At 41.4% G+C, this 17,410-nt stretch overlaps 1 protein-coding gene across 5 annotated transcripts in view; it reads right to left on the minus strand.

Moving 5' to 3' along the window:
* Positions 1 to 14,051, minus strand: part of LOC111963930 (uncharacterized) — a 36,014-nt gene extending 21,963 nt beyond the window's left edge. For 3 of the 5 annotated variants that reach the window (XM_023987526.2, XM_023987525.2, XM_023987522.2), the window contains exon 1: positions 13,696 to 14,051. The gene's annotated coding sequence lies outside the window, so the exon portion shown is untranslated. Of the gene's footprint in view, positions 1 to 13,439; positions 13,673 to 13,695 lie in introns of those variants that run through there. The other 2 variants (XM_023987524.2, XM_070443560.1) reach the window with 2 other exon arrangements.
* Positions 14,052 to 17,410: the final 3,359 nt, after the last annotated feature.

Raw genomic sequence — 17,410 nt, forward strand, 5'->3', positions numbered from 1 at the left:
CATTCTTTTGTCCATCAAAATACAGTGTAGATATGTTAATGTTGTAAATGACTATTGAAGCTGGAAACGGCAATTTTTTGGAATATCCACATAGGCGTACAGAGGCCCATTATCAGCAACCATCACTTCTGTGTTCCAAAGCACGGTGTGTGTTAGCTAATCCAAGTTTACATTTTAAAAGGATAATTGATCATTAGAAAACCCTTTTGCAATTATGTTAGCACAGCTGAAAACTGTTGTGCTAATTAAAGAAGCAATAAAACTGCTTCTTTAGACTAGTTGAGTATCTGGAGTATCAGCGTGTGGTTCGATTACAGCTTAAAATGCCCGAACTTTCTTCTGAAACTCGTCAGTCTATTCTTGTTCTCAGAAATTAGACTATTCCATGCGAAAAATTGCCAAGAACTGAAGAACTCGTACAATGCTGTGTACTAATCCCTTCACAGAACAGCCAAACAGGCTGTAACCAGAATAGAAAGAGTAGGAGGCCCCGGTGCACAACTGAGCAAGAGGACAAGTACATTAAGTGTCTAGCTTGAGAAACAGACGCCTCACAAGTCCTCAACTGGCAGCTTCATTAGTACCCGCAAAACACCAGTCTCAACGTCAACAGTGAAGGCGACTCAGGGATGCTGGCCTTTAGGCAGATTCCTCTGTCCAGTGTCGGTGTTCTTTTGCCCATCTTAATCTTTTATTTTTATTGGCCAGTCTGAGATATGGCTTTTTCTTTGCAACTCTGCCAATTGAGGACTTGTGAGTCGTCTTTCTCCCACTCTTTCCATTCTGGTAGTGCCAGTTTGCGCTGTGTCTGGACACCTGTCTGGAGACACCTGAAAATAGCTGTGCAGAAACGCCCAGCAGCAGGACCGCTACTTCCGCCTTTGAGCAGGAGGAGCAATGCCAGAGCCCTGCAAAATGACCTCCAGCAGGCCACAAATGTGCATGTGTCAGCATATGTCTCACAAGGGCTCTGAGGATCTCATCTCGGTACCTAATGGCAGTCAGGCTACCTCTGGCGAGCACATGGAGGGCGTGCGGCCCCACAAAGAAATGCCACCCCACACCATGACTGACCCACCGCCAAACCGGTATGCTGGAGGATGTTGCAGGCAGCAGAACGTTCTCCACGCGTCTCCAGACTCTGTCAGGTCTGTCACATGTGCTCATGTGCTCAGTGTGAACCTGCTTTCATCTGAAGAGCACAGGGCCCAGTGGCGAATTTGCCAATCTTGGTGTTCTCTGGCAAATGCCAAACGTCCTGCACGGTGTTGGGCTGTAAGCACAACCCCCACCTGTGGACGTCGGGCCCTCATACCACCCTCATTGAGTCTGTTTCTGACCGTTTGAGCAGACACATGCACATTTGTGGCCTGCTGGAGGTCATTTTGCAGGGCTCTGGCAGTGCTCCTCCTGCTCAAAGGCGGAGGTAGCGGTCCTGCTGCTGGGTTGTTGCCTCCTACGGCCTCCACGTCTCCTGATGTACTGGCCTGTCTCCTGGTAGCGCCTCCATGCTCTGGACACTACGCTGACAGACACAGCAAACCTTCTTGCCACAGCTCGCATTGATGTGCCATCCTGGATGAGCTGCACTACCTGAGCCACTTGTGTGGGTTGTAGACTCCGTCTCATGCTACCACTAGAGTGAGAGCACCGCCAGCATTCAAAAGTGACCAAAAACATCAGCCAGGAAGCATAGGAACTGAGAAGTGGTCTGTGGTCACCACCTGCAGAATCACTCCTTTATTGGGGTGTCTTGCTAATTGCCTATAATTTCCACCTTTTGTCTATTCCATTTGCACAACAGCATGTGAAATTATTGTATCAGTGTTGCTTCCTAAGTGGACAGTTTTGATTTCACAGAAGTGGATTGACTTGGAGTTACATTGTGTTGTTTAAGTGTTCCCTTTATTTTTTGGAGCAGTGTATATTTGAATGGCAATCGAAATGTTGGCATTTAAAAAAAATCAGTCCAACAAAATCAAGGGGCAGAAATCCAGGGCTGAAAAACAGGTGTCATTGTACGGTGTCACTGTACGCTGATGATCAGGTTCTTTTAAATCCACAATTTGGATCCCTCCACAGCCTCAGAGATGTAGATATTTTTTCTAACCTCTCTGGATTACAACATCTAATTATGATAAAAGTGTACTATATTACTCAGTGGATTACAAAAAAATAAAAACGTACATTACCGTGTAGTTCACCAATAATGTTCTGGAGTGGACATACAGTTGAAGTCAGAAGTTTACATACACCTTAGCCAAATGCATTTAAACTCAGTTTCACAATTCTGGCTTTAATCCTCGTAAATATTCCCCGTTTTATGTCAGTTAGGATCACCACTTTATTGAGATGTGAAATGTCAGAATAGTAGTAGAGAGAATGATTTATTTCAGCTTTAATTCTCTTATCACATTCCCAGTGGGTCAGAAGTTTACATACACTCAATTAGTATTTGTAGCATTGCCTTTAAATTGTTCAACTTAGGTCAAACGTGTGTAGCCTTCCACAAGCTTCCACAAAAAGTTGGGTGAATTGTGGCCCATTCCTCCTGACAGCTGATGTAACGGAGTCAGTTTGAGGCCTCCTCGCTCGCACACGCCTTTTCATTTCTGCCACAAATTTTCTTCAGGATTGAGCTCAGGGCTTTGATGGCCACTCCAATACCTTGACTTTGTTGTCCTTAAGCCATTTTGCCATAACTTTGAAAGTATGCTTGGGTCATTGTCCATTTGGAAGACCCATTTGCGACCAAGCTTTAACTTCCTGACTGATGTTTGAGATGTTGCTTCAAAATATCCACATAATTTTCCTGCCTCATGACACCATCTATTTTGTGAAGTGCCACCAGTCCATCCTGCAGCAAAGCACCCCCACAACATGATGCTGCCACCCACGTGCTTCACGGTTGGGATGGTGTTCTTCGGTTTCCAAGCCTCCCCCTTTTTCCTCCAAATGTAACGATGGTCATTATGCCAAACAGTTCTATTTTTGTTTCATCAGACCAGAGGACATTTCTCCAAAAAGTACGATCTTTGTCCCCATGTGCAGTTGCAAACTGTAGTCTGGCTTTTTGATGCGGTTTTGGAGCAGTGGCTTCTTCCTTTGCTGAGCGGCCTTTCAGGTTATGTCGATATAGGACTCGTTTTACTGTGGATATAGATACTTTTGTACCTGTTTCCTCCAGCATCTTCACACGCGTCCTTTGCTGTTGTTCTGGATTGATTTGCACTTTTTGCACCAAAGTACATTTATCTCTAGGAGACAGATCTCCTGAGATGAATGCTCCCAAGGATGAACCAGACTTGTGGAGATCTACAAATTTTTTTCCTGAGATCTTGGCTGATTTCTTTTGATTTTCCCATGATGTCAAGCAAAGAGGCACTGAGGTAGGCCTTGAAAAACATCCACAGTACACCCCCAATTGACTCAAATGAGGTCAATTAGCCTATCAGAAAATTCTAAAGCCATGACATTTTCTGGAATTTTCCAAGCTGTTTAAATGCACAGTCACTGATGTATGTAAACTTCTGACCCACTGGAATTGTGATACAGTGAAATAATCTGTCTGTAAACAATTGTTGGAAAAATTACTTTTGTCATGCACACAGTAGATGTCCTAACCGAATTGCCAAATCTATAGTTAAACAAGAATTTGCGGAGTGGTTGAAAAGACTTTTAATGACTCCAACCTAAGTGTATGTAAACTTCTTACTTCAACTGTACATTTAAATGGTATTAATATTAATTTGCATATATTTGCGTTAATTCCCATGGAAAGTTTCCACCTCTGAATATTCCCCCAAAATGTGCAACCCTAGTCGAAAGAACAGACAACTCTCGGTTGGCCAAGATTATTATATATATTTTTAAGTCAGGGACAGCCTTAACCGCTACACACAGCCTACACCGTTGTCACCATATTAGCTAACGTCATAGTAAACTGGCTGCTAGAACTAACACTTAATAAACCCAACCCGCTGCAACCACAGAGTACAACGCTACAGCAAGCTGTTACACCACCGTGCCCCGATGGCAATAATTAATAAAACTGAAAGCTTACCAAGACATGGAAGAGTTCAGTGTTGGACAGCCTAAGCCAGCTAGCTAACTAAATAGCATTCCTCTCTGTTTGAGCCAGGTGTTTGAGTAGCTAAATAAGCTAGCTGCATTGGATGGCTAAGTGGAAAAAAAAATACAATTAAATATAGCTCTCTTCCTCTGCTGCTTTCCCTAATTTTAAAGAAATTAATTTGTATGTCCAACTATCGTCTCTCTCCCTGAGTGAACTACTCACCACATTTTTGCACTGCAGTGTTAAACTACATTTTACATTTACATTTTAGTCTTTTTAGCAGACGTCTTATCCAGACGACTACAGTAGAGGATACATTTATAATTTTTTACATACTGAGAAAGGGTCCTTACCCCAAGAGCAGAGTCTTATCCAGAGGACTTCAGTAGAGTGCTACATTTTATACTTTTTATTTTTTATTTTTATACATACTGAGAAAGGATCTAGCCAAACCTCCCACGCCAAAATCTAACCGGACGAGCTTATGCCATTGTGCGTCGCCCCACATTCGGTTCCGCTGGCAGATGGGCGGACCCGAGTCTGTGATAGCATGCATGCAGCCCTAGACCTGCAGAGCTGACTAGCTAGCTTATACTCAGTACTAGATAAATTATCTGATCCTTTGATTAGGTGGACAACATTGTCAGTTACTACTGAAAGAGCGCTGACAGGTTGATGGACGTCCTCCGGAAGTCGCTCATAATTACAGTGTAGGTCTATGGAAGGGGGTGAGAACCATTAGCCTCCTAGGTCTTGTATTGAAGTCAATGTTCCCAAAGGAGGACAGACAATGTGGTGCTACCCCAGAGAGTGCTGTTGAGGCTACTGTAGACCGTCATTGCAAAACAGGTTTTTAATCAGTTATTTGTGACGTGAATATATTAGTAGTTATCTCAAAAGGTTCAATTTAATGTTTCACTTACAAAAATATATATATTAAAAAACTTAGTAGGATGGTCTTTCTTTAGGGTTGGGCAGTATCCAGATTTTCATAGTCATACCGTCCTTCTCTCAACCTGGATTATACGGTATTACTTTAGTACACATGCGCCAAAAATGCAAAAAAGCCCATTACCTGAATGCTAAACCAAATTAGTACAATAGCTATTTTCCTGAGGCTGCTAGCTAAATATGCGAGTGCAAAGGAAAATAAAACTAATTGCAAAGACAGGCAATCCAGCTCATGAATTATACATTTAGGTAGGTGTTACCGAATGTTGTTTTGGTGAGTTTGGACATTTACAAGCGAATTGTGAATGAGAGACATTGTGCCAAATGAGCAAAGTTTTGACACAAATGAGCAAAGTTTTGAGTCTGAAGGAAGAACAGTACTGTCTCTTCAGCAGCAGTCTACATGCTGTGTCTGTGTGGAGGTCTGGAGACATAGGGCCATGGACCATCCTGCTAGAGAAAGGGGGAGTAGCAGATGGGCTGAGAACTGAGGGGAAAGAGAGGTCTTGCCTAGTTAAATAAAAATAAAAAAATGTAAAAGAGAAAACACAAGAAATAAAGATAACAGTGGCAGCTGTACAAATAACTAATCCAAAGGGCTTTGAGTTCTCAAACATGGCAGAAAGCTAACACCAATATGATGCCCCATCACCTTATTAATGCAGCCACTTACTTAGATAACAAGTTAAACTAGGGTCGTGTTAACACATAATTCAGTGTTTTTTCACACAGGAAAAAAAGATGACACACAAAAATATCTTGCTGCATTTTGTAAACGCAGATCTAAAATGGTTATTTTTATCATTTCTGCTGGCGTCAGACCAATTTTTGCTTTCAGTTGTACTTTTCCACTCAGATGAAAATTGCACTAATGGCCATTCTATCAGCACACAGTTCTTCCGACCGGTGTGGTTTATTTTCTGCAGTACTTTTCTTGTGTAGTCAGCCTATTTTTCTCCGCTAAATTGCTAGATTACTTTAAGCAAAAACATTAGGAAACGTAGCTGGCACATTCTTTCTATGACAGGGCCTAAACATTAGAAATAATGATGGCCATGAATCGTTTTTGCAAAAAAATACCTTGCTTTTTCATTTAAGTTAATTTACTTGTGCGGGCTGCCAGCAAAATAGTATTGCACTTCTGCCATCTGATGAAAAAGCTATTTTCTGCCGAATGTGTGCACTAAAGTATTTTCTGTGAAGGAAAACTATAGTTGTACTTCCCTGATCACTCTATTGAATCAAAACACTTGACTTTCAATATAAAACGCAACCCCTGTAAATACACAGCTGGACTGCTCCCGCTTTTCTTCGTTGCTATTTTATACAAACACATGACTGGCTCAACTGTGCTGGGGAACTAAAGTAAGATTCATAATGTAAAAATGTGACAGGTGAAATAAAACACAATCTTCTTTATATCCTAAGCACAAGTTGACTGCAGTTATTTACTTGAATTTCAACAAATATTAAAACGTATTGAAAAACTTAAGAAATAGTTTCAATAATATTGACTATTGAAAAAACATCCCGTGGACATTTCCAAATACCCCGGTAAATACATACCGCCCAACGCAGTCCCTTCCCTTCCTCCTCTGAGGAGCCTCCACTGGATCACTTGACTTGTATCTGCTCTGTGAGTTAACGTTACAGACTGCAATGCTGTATAGGATGAGTAATTTGTTTGCCCCAGTAAACTCTGGTATGTACAGTGTTGTATCCTTTACTTTTTCCCCTATATATAGCAGTTTTTGTAAAGCGATTTTTCATCTTTTGAATGAATGGTTCAATACCTGAGGTTTTTGTAGCTATTCAATGTTTGGAAACCACCATTAACCAGAATGTTGTTGAAATTTGTATGCTAAAAATGAGTGGCCGTGCCAGTTCCTGGATCCATAACGCAGAAACAGGGCGCAGCCCGTAGCTGCCTCTAGCAAGCAAACTATTTTAGTGCTAGGTATCAACCTGCCAATCCAGTAGGGGGCTGTAGTGAGCTTCAATTGGTCAAGCGTGCCGCAATGAATGTGGTATATTCGCATAAAGATTGCCTGCCAGTCAACTCCATTACACTCAAAATTACTTCAACCAGTGAATACTAGCTATTCTACCTGTCGGTCTTAATGAGTGTTGCACGCTAATAGCAAACTTGAGACAAAAGGTATATTTTCTCAAGGGGAATGTATAGTTTGCTGTCGCTTCGTGCATCTGAGTAAGACCGTAACCCCACTGTTCCCGTGGCGCCAAAGGCACGTGGGATGTCGATTAAGGCAGCCCCCCGCACCCTCTCTGATTCAGATGGTGGTTGGTTAATGCAGAGACACATTTCAGTGAATGCATTCCGGTTGTACAACTGACTAGGTATCCCCTTTCCCAGTTTGATAATGAATCACCAAAGTAGTTTTATCAGACATTTCAAACATTCCCAGCTAATGAGAAAGCAGTCATGGTATTTCATTTAAGAGAATGAACAAAGCAACCTTTTGCGGGCTAATTTTGTATGGGCACCAATGGCCGATTGAGGGTCTTTTGAATCCGTATCCCAGTACGGCCCACGTGACCGCACTCCGTGAGGGGCTATTGCTTTGCGCTCGCCCAACGGTCCCCCTGCCCACTTCGCTGATTGAAATAAATAAATGGGACTATGTTGTTTTCATCGCCCCAAAACGTGCTCTAGCGGATCTTGGCTGGTACATTTCATGTTAACTATTAGAAAAAAATTTGGGGATAACCATAGCCATTGTCCTCATGTGGGTTCTAAAAAGTTAGAAAGCATAATAGGTGGAGTGCTAGGTATCAACAGTAAAATTCAGTAAGGCCTGGAAGCTATAACGTTGATTGGTCAATAGCGTCTCGGATGTCATGTCATGAGTATTTGCATAAAGTTCAGCCTTACCCAACTTTTGGTCCCACCCATAGAGAATGATAGCGAAGGATCCCTAGTTCCTTTTATGCCATCTCTGAGCACACTGGCAGATTAATTTTTTTAAGTAGTCAATTATCTTCACGATTGGCTGACCCATCCTGATGACACGGTTGCACATGACTCCAACAGGGTGATCAGGAGGATCAACCCATAAAGTTTAAAGTCCCACCCAGTTGACTACATTAAAATGTGGAAGCCCTCAATGCGCAACTGCCCTTGCTAAAACAGCCTTTTGGGCTCTATCATTCTCTATGATCCCACCCTGTTATGTACCCTCTCCCCCCTCTATCGTCGTTCCAGTGGAGAGCGTACCGCGATCTCTCGTCCCTTTGCTGAGCGGCCTTTCAGGTTATGTCGATATAGGACTCGTTTTACTGTGGATATAGATACTTTTGTACCTGTTTCCTCCAGCATCTTCACACGGTCCTTTGCTGTTGTTCTGGGATTGATTTGCACTTTTTGCACCAAAGTACATTCATCTCTAGGAGACAGATCTCCTYGAGATGAATGCTCCCAAGGATGAACCAGACTTGTGGAGATCTACAAATTTTTTTCCTGAGATCTTGGCTGATTTCTTTTGATTTTCCCATGATGTCAAGCAAAGAGGCACTGAGGTAGGCCTTGAAAAACATCCACAGGTACACCCCCAATTGACTCAAATGAGGTCAATTAGCCTATCAGAAAATTCTAAAGCCATGACATCATTTTCTGGAATTTTCCAAGCTGTTTAAATGCACAGTCGACTTAGTGTATGTAAACTTCTGACCCACTGGAATTGTGATACAGTGAAATAATCTGTCTGTAAACAATTGTTGGAAAAATTACTTTTGTCATGCACACAGTAGATGTCCTAACCGAATTGCCAAATCTATAGTTAACAAGAAATTTGCGGAGTGGTTGAAAAACGAGTTTTAATGACTCCAACCTAAGTGTATGTAAACTTCTGACTTCAACTGTACATTTAAATGGTATTAATATTAATTTGCATATATTTGCGTTAATTCCCATGGAAAGTTTCCACCTCTGAATATTCCCCAAAATGTGCAACCCTAGTCGAAAGAACAGACAACTCTCGGTTGGCCAAGATTATTATATATATTTTTAAGTCYGGGACAGCCTTAACCGCTACACACAGCCTACACCGTTGTCACCATATTAGCTAACGTCATAGTAAACTTGGCTGCTAGAACTAACACGTTAATAAACCCAACCCGCTGCAACCACAGAGTACAACGTACAGCAAGCTGTTACACCACCGTGCCCCGATGGCAATAAATTAATAAAACTGAAAGCTTACCAAGACATGGAAGAGTTCCAGTGTTGGACAGCCTAAGCCAGCTAGCTAACATAAATAGCATTCCTCTCTGTTTGAGCCAGGTGTTTGAGTAGGCTAAATAAGCTAGCTGCATTGGATGGCTAAGTGGAAAAAAAATACAATTAAATATAGCTCTCTTCCTCTGCTGCTTCCCCTTAATTTTAAAGAAATTAATTTGTTCCAACTATCGTCTCTCTCCCTGAGTGAACTACTCACCACATTTTTTGCACTGCAGTGTTAAGCTAGCTGTAGCTTATACTTTCAGTACTAGATAAATTATCTGATCCTTTGATTAGGTGGACAACATGTCAGTTACTACTGAAAGAGCGCTGACAGGTTGATGGACGTCCTCCGGAAGTCGTCATAATTACAGTGTAGGTCTATGGAAGGGGGTGAGAACCATTAGCCTCCTAGGTCTTGTATTGAAGTCAATGTTCCCAAAGGAGGACAGACAATGGTGGTGCTACCCCAGAGAGTGCTGTTGAGGCTACTGTAGACCGTCATTGCAAAACAGGGTTTTTTAATCAGTTATTTGGTGACGTGAATATATTTAGTATAGTTTTATCTCAAAAGGTTCAATTTAATGTTTCACTACAAAAATATATATATTAAAAAACTGAGTAGGATGGTCTTTCTTAGGGTTGGGCAGTATCCAGATTTTCATAGTCATACCGTCCTTCTCTCAACCTGGGATTTACGGTATTACTTTAGTACACATGCGCCAAAAAATGCAAAAAAGCCCATTACCTGAATGCTAACAAAATTAGTACAATAGCRATTTTCCTGAGGCTGCTAGCTAAATATGCGAGTGCAAAGGAAAATAAACTAATTGCAAAGACAGGCAATCCAGCTCATGAAGTTATACATTTAGGTAGGTGTTACCGAATGTTGTTTTTGGTGAGTTTGGACATTTACAAGCGAATGTGAATGAGAGACATTGTGCAAATGAGCAAAGTTTTGACACAAATGAGCAAAGTTTTGAGTCTGAAGGAAGAACAGTACTGTCTCTTCAGCAGCATGTCTACATGCTGTGTCTGTGTGGAGTCTGGAGACACTAGGGCAATGGACCATCCTGCTAGGAGAAGAGGGGGGAGTAGCAGATGGGCTGAGAACTGAGGGGAYGAGAGGTCTTGCCTAGTTAAATAAAATAAAAAATGTAAAGAGAAAACACAAGYAAATAAAGATAACAGTGGCAGCTGTACAAATAACTAATCCAAAGGGCTTTGAGTTCTCAAACATGGCAGAAAGCTAACACAATATGATGCCCCATCACCTTATTAATGCAGCCACTTACTTAGATAACAAGTTAAACTAGGGGTCGTGTTAACACATAATTCAGTGTTTTTTCACACAGGAAAAAAAGATGACACACAAMAAATATCTTGCTGCATTTTGTAAACGCAGATCTAAAATGGTTATTTTTATCATTTCTGCTGGGCGTCAGACCAATTTTGTGCTTCAGTTGTACTTTTCCACTCAGATGAAAATTCACTAATGGCCATTCTATCAGCACACAGTTCTCCGACCGGTGTGGTTTATTTTCTGCAGTACTTTTCTTGTGTAGTCAGCCTATTTTTCTCCGCTAAATTGCTAGATTAKCTTTAAGCAAAACATTAGGAAACGTAGCTGGCTACATTCTTTCTATGACAGGCCTAAACATTAGAAATAATGATGGCCATGAATCGTTTTTGCAAAAAATACCTTGCTTTTTCATTTTAAGTTAATTTACTTGTGCGGCTGCCAGCAAAATAGTATTGCACTTCTGCCATCTGATGAAAATGAAGCTATTTTCTGCCGAATGTGTTGCACTAAAGTATTTTCTGTGAAGGAAAACTATAGTTGTACTTCCCTGATCACTCTATTGAATCAAAACACTTGACTTTCAATATAAAACGCAACCCCTGTAAATACACAGCTGGACTGCTCCCGCTTTCTCTTGTGCTATTTTATACAAACACATGACTGGCTCAACTGTGCTGGGGAACTAAGTAAGATTCATAATGTAAAATGTGACAGGTGAAATAAGAACACAATCTTCTTTATATCCTAAGCACAAGTTGACTGCAGTTATTTACTTGAATTTCAACAAATATTAAAACGTATTGAAAAACTTAAGAAATAGTTTCAATAATATTGACTATTGAAAAAACCATCCCGTGGACATTTCCAAATACCCCGGTATATACATACCGCCCAAGCAGTCCCTCCCTTCCTCCTCTGAGGAGCCTCCACTGGATCACTTGACTTGTATCTGCTCTGTGAGTTAACGTTACAGACTGCAATGCTGTATAGGATGAGTAATTTGTTTGCCCCCAGTAACTCTGGTATGTACAGTGTTGTATCCTTTACTTTTTCCCCTATATATAGCAGTTTTTGTAAAGCGATTTTTCATCTTTTGAATGAATGGTTCAATACCTGAGGTTTTTGTAGCTATTCAATGTTTGGAACCACCATWACCAGAATGTTGTTGAAATTTGTATGCTAAAAATGAGTGGCCGTGCCAGTTCCTGGATCCATAACCGCAGAAACAGGGGCGCAGCCCGTAGCTGCCCTCTAGCAAGCAAACTATTTAGTGCTAGGTATCAACTGCCAATCCAGTAGGGGCTGTAGTGAGCTTCAATTGGTCAAGCGTGCCGCAYTGAATGTGGTATATTCGCATAAAGATTGCCTGCCAGTCAACTCCATTACACTCAAAAMTTACTTCAACCAGTGAATACTAGCTATTCTACCTGTCGGTCTTAATGAGTGTTAGCACGCTAATAGCAAACCTTGSAGACAAAAAGGTATATTTTCTCAAGGGGAATGTAGTAGTTTGCTCGATTGAATCCCTGAGCTGACAAGGTAAAAATCTGTCGTTCTGCATCTGAGTAAGACCGTAACCCCACTGTTCCCCGGGCGCCAAAGACGTGGACGTCGATTAAGGCAGCCCCCCGCACCTCTCTGATTCAGATGGGTTGGGTTAAATGCAGAAGACACATTTCAGTTGAATGCATTCCGGTTGTACAACTGACTAGGTATCCCCTTTCCCTAGTTTGATAATGACATCACCAAAGTATGTTTTATCAGACATTTCAAACATTCRCAGCTAATGAGAAAGCAGTCATGGTATTTKATTTAAGAGAATGAACAAGGCAACCTTGGGGCTAATTTGTATGTGCACCAATGGCCGATTGAGGGTCTTTTGAATCCGTATCCCAGTACGGCCCACGTGACCGCCACTCCGTGAGGGGCTATGCTTGCGTCGCCCAACGGTCCCCCTGCCCACTTCGCTGATTGAAATAAATAAATGGGACTATGTTGTTTCATCGCCCCAAACGTGCTCTACGGATCTTGGCTGGTACATTTCATGTTAACTATTAGAAAAAATGGGGATAACCATGCTAGCATTGTCCTCATGTGGGTTCTAARAAGTTAGSAAGCATAATAGGTAGTGCTAGGTATCAACAGTAAATTCAGTAAGGCCTGGAAGCTATAACTTTGATTGGTCAATAGCGCTCGGATGTCATGTCATGGAGTATTTGCATAAAGTTCAGCTTTACCCAACTTTGGTCCCACCCATAGAGAATGATAGCGAAGMATCCCTAGTTCCTTTTATGCCATCTCTGAGCACACTGGCAGATTAATTTTTAAGTAGTCAATTATCTTCACGATTGGCTGACCCATCCTGATGACACGGTTGCACATGACTCCAACAGGGTGATCAGGAGGGATCAACCCATAAAGTTTAAAGTCCCACCCAGTTGACTACATTAAAATGGTGGAAGCCCTCAATGGCACTGCCRTTGCTAAAACAGCCTTTTGGGCTCTATCATTCTCTATGATCCCACCCTGTTCATGTACCCTCMCCCCCCTCTATCGTGTTCAGTGAAGAGGTACCGATAGACCCGGTTTATTTATACATTTAATAATGAATAAAAAGGTGTCTAACTGTGGGTTACGCACATAATAGTTAGTCTATTGAAAATATACAATTGTGGAAACACTGAATACACTCTACAAWAGTACGACTGGCTACACTTTGTATATTATAGCTACAAATTAGTTMAACCAGAATCTGGGTTTACATGAGACGTTGAATATGGCGATTATCCTTTAATAAACCCAGGAAGCAGCCATTCAACTTGGCATTCACCAGCTTTCAAGCTGAATAATGACACATTACATTTTGTACTTACCAAAGAATGGAGTTACTCTGCGCAACTATTGTTATTATTGCCGACACGGCCAGTATGTGCTTCTAAAAAAGGTGTATAGATAAAAAGTTACATGCAACCGAAAAATGGAGAATCGCCATATTCAATGTCTCCTGTAAACACAGATTCTGGTTCACAATGCGATCAAAACGATGTCGAAGGGCACGTGCTACACGCCTCTCTCTCTCTGTTCAAGCATTTTAGCCGGCAGGTTTAGAAAATTGTAATTAAACCCTACCTCAGCCGGAGCTCTACGCCCGCTGTGAATATTTGGCTTTATCAAGCGTTCTCTACAAATTCCTTGATAAAAGTCCAGTTTGCTGTTCCGTCCCGTAAAGACTTCATTAGTTCGCTAACCGCTGCGCATACGGTGGAAAGCGGCTCTTGTCGGACAGGAGAAAGGCAGGTTATTACATTTCAAAACCGACCCCCTTATAAGCCAGTTCAAGATGTCTGTTTAATATATCTAGATTACCTTATACCGGTATTTGGCAATGTTTGTTGGCAAAAAATACATATTTGTTTACGAAAAAAATAACTAAATTAGTCTCGGATCAGGGCGAGACAATTGACAGGATTGGATTCTAACTTCCTTACGAACGACTCAGCCATTGGCGGAGAACGGGCTCGAGTACTCTTCTCCTATTGGTGCATCGATGAGACATTGCATTATGGGTTACCAAGATATTAACGTAAATATACAGTAGGCATAGGCAGTTTGCCTATATAATGTGGCCCAGTGGTCACTAACCATTTCTGAGCCGTGAGTCAAAATGCAGGCCAAGATCTACAGCAGAGATTTAAAAAAATAGGTCTTAAAAAGCATAAGCCTATTGCAACGTTAACATATTAAAAACAGTTATGTAGCAATGATCTAGGTTTGTTCAGTAGGCTATAGGCTCAATACATTATCACTATTATTGAATTGCCCTGCCAATGTTGTTCTCAGACCATTATTACATAATATTTCAAAACGTGAGGTATATGATTGCACTGGTAATATATAATTTGTTGTATTACTTGTGAGGCATAAATTGAAATAATTAGCGTTTTTATTTTACTGAACTGATGGTTAGTTTCTCTCTCAGCTCTTCCTCTCTCCGCTGACTGGACGAAAAGGGACACCGTAATTCCAGCTGATGGGGAAACTTAAATCGCAGACACGATTATCTGAGCTATCTAATTGGCCAGTGGTAGGCCTATAGGTGCTCTTGATTTGCTCTCCGGGAAGGCGGAATTTGTACCTTCAGAAGCATGAGATGGTTCAAAATGGGAACACTCCATTAGCTTAAGTATTAAGGCTATCGCATGCTTCCCAGTCGAAACAGTTCACGCAAATATTGTGCCGGAATTGTGTGACGTTTTTYTTTGTTTTGGTGTTCGGCAGATTTTTTATTGTTTGGTTGTTCACTGCACACCGCATATTGGGCGCGTTTCTTTGCCCATGCGTTGACCATGTGTTGCTGACGCCTGCCAGATTTTACAATGCCTGGATATGTATTTTATGTATCAGCTAATCACATTACGTTATAGCAATCTGTCAGTTGAGGACGATGACGTGCACGCAAACCTTGATGCATGCAAGGTCAGAGCAGGGAATGCATTTTTTTTTCTTGATTGTCTATTATATTGACAAGATAGTCAAGTGACCGCGCTCACAATGGAAATGCATGTCCTCAAAGATGGAATGCAGGCGGAGGAGGAGAGATCTAGCCAATGAGAGGGCAGAAAAGCATGAGAACAACAGATAGAGGACTCGTCTTTGTATCTGTGCCATGATCAAATCAAGTTTATTTTATATAGCCCTTCGTACATCAGCTAATATCTCGAAGTGCWGTACAGAAACCCAGCCTAAAACCCCAAACAGCAAGCAATGCAGGTGTAGAAGCGCGGCGACTAGGAAAAACTCCCTAGAAAGGCCAAAACCTAAGAAGAAACCTAGAGAGGAACCAGGCTATGAGGGGTGGCCAGTCCTCTTCTGGCTGTGCCGGGTGGAGATTATAACAGAACATGGCCAAGATGTTCATAAATGACCAGCATGGTCAAATAATAATCAGGAGTAAATGTCAGTTGGCTTTTAGCGTCTGTTAGCGTCTGTTATCCTTATAGGGCGGCAGTTAGGCTAGCGGCTAGATCTTTGGCCAGGTAAACAACAGGTTGCTAGTTTCAATTCACGAGCAGACTAGATGGAAAATCTGTCGAACTGCCCTTGAGCATGGCTCTTAAACCTAATTGCGCCAGGATCACCATCAATAATGGCTGATCCCTGGCCGTGACCCCGCTCTCTGAGGGTGTCTCAGGGGGAGAGGGATTTGCAAAAAACACATTTCCATTTTCACAACACACTTGTACAGGTTACACACTTATATCAGTGCATTCATAACAACCTAACCATTGGGAAACTTTTATTAGAATAAAATAAGTCAACATTTCGGTAGCCAAAGGCCGCCTTCTCTTTTGTCAAGTTGTTGACCGTCATTGGTCACCACCTTTCAAAGTGGGTTGCATTCTGGGGCAAAAATGGTCAGATTTACATGTCGACTGCATTACCTGTACAAAAATCATGTGTTCAAAGGTCATAAAGTTTTGACTAGTCGACTGCAAGGTTTTGCAGTTGCTCTTCACCAACTTAATCCTGCAGCCATCACCTGCATTGTGGGAGGCTCAACTGTCAACCATGTGTACAGTAAATACTGTATATACAAATACATGTGATATTTGAGGCTCTCTCACTAGTTGATTGTATAATGTACACATATGATTTCAGTTTGTGTTAAAGGAATTTTAATTCCTGTTTATCAACCAATTCAATTAAAACACTGCCCATAAATAAGAATTTGTACGATAATTATCAGCATAAAATGGACAGATACCAGTCTTAAAATCAATCAATCAATAGCGTTTATTCTCGAYAGTACTGAATCATAGTACAATTTACATCAGGTTATATAATAAAGATGATGTRATAGGTTTTAATGTCCAACCTCCTCTCGGATACAATGGCAATACAGTTCGAGTTCRCATTACTGTCTGCCACCTGRTAAACTATCTACAACCAACCCAAGGTCTTTCCCCTCCCTGGGTAGAGACARCATTCTAGCCTGTCTGAAGATAAACCCATTCTTTCTAACAAGGAACACATAACATTCAACATTTCTGAGTTATAATTCTAAGTCAAATGTATACATATTTTAGTCATTAAACACAAAAATCCCGTAACAGTTTGTGAGTGTTTTTGATGTGTTTTGGATTCAATTTTTATTTATTAGGATCCCCGTTACACAACGCCAATGGCGACAGCTAGTCTTATTGGGGTCTGACACATAACGAAAAAGCCAGACAAAAAAAGACTACAATTTACATACATTTAAAAACATTAACGTGTGCGTGCATCAGTTACACATACAGTAAATTCGGAAAGTATTCAGCCCTTTACTTTTCCACATTTTGTTACAGCCTCATTCTAAAATGGATTCAATTGTTTGTTTTTCCCCCTAATCAATCTACACACAATACCCCATAATGACAAAGCAAAAAAATAAATGAAGTATCACATTTACATAAGTATTCAGACCCTTTCCTCAGTACTTTGTTGAAGCACCTTTGGTAGTGATTACAGCCTTGAGGCTTCTTGGGTATAACAATACAAGCTTGACACACCTTCTTTTCTGCAGATCCTCAAGCTCTGCCAGGTTGGATGGGGAGCGTCGCTGCACAGCTATTTTCAGGTCTCTCCAGAGATGTTCGATCGGGTTCAAGTCCGAGCTCTGGCTAGGCCACTCAAGGACATTCAGATACTGGTCCCAAAGCCACCTCTGCGTTGTCTTGGCTGTGTGCTTAGGATTGTTGTCCTGTTGGAAGGTGAACCTTCGCCCCAGTCTGAGGTCCTGGGCAATCTGGAGCAGGTTATTATCAAGTATCTCTCTATACTTTGCTCCGTTCTTCTTTCCCTC

Source organism: Salvelinus sp. IW2-2015, linkage group LG5, assembly GCF_002910315.2.
Source record: "Salvelinus sp. IW2-2015 linkage group LG5, ASM291031v2, whole genome shotgun sequence".
In the NCBI taxonomy this organism is placed as follows: Eukaryota; Metazoa; Chordata; class Actinopteri; order Salmoniformes; family Salmonidae; genus Salvelinus; species Salvelinus sp. IW2-2015.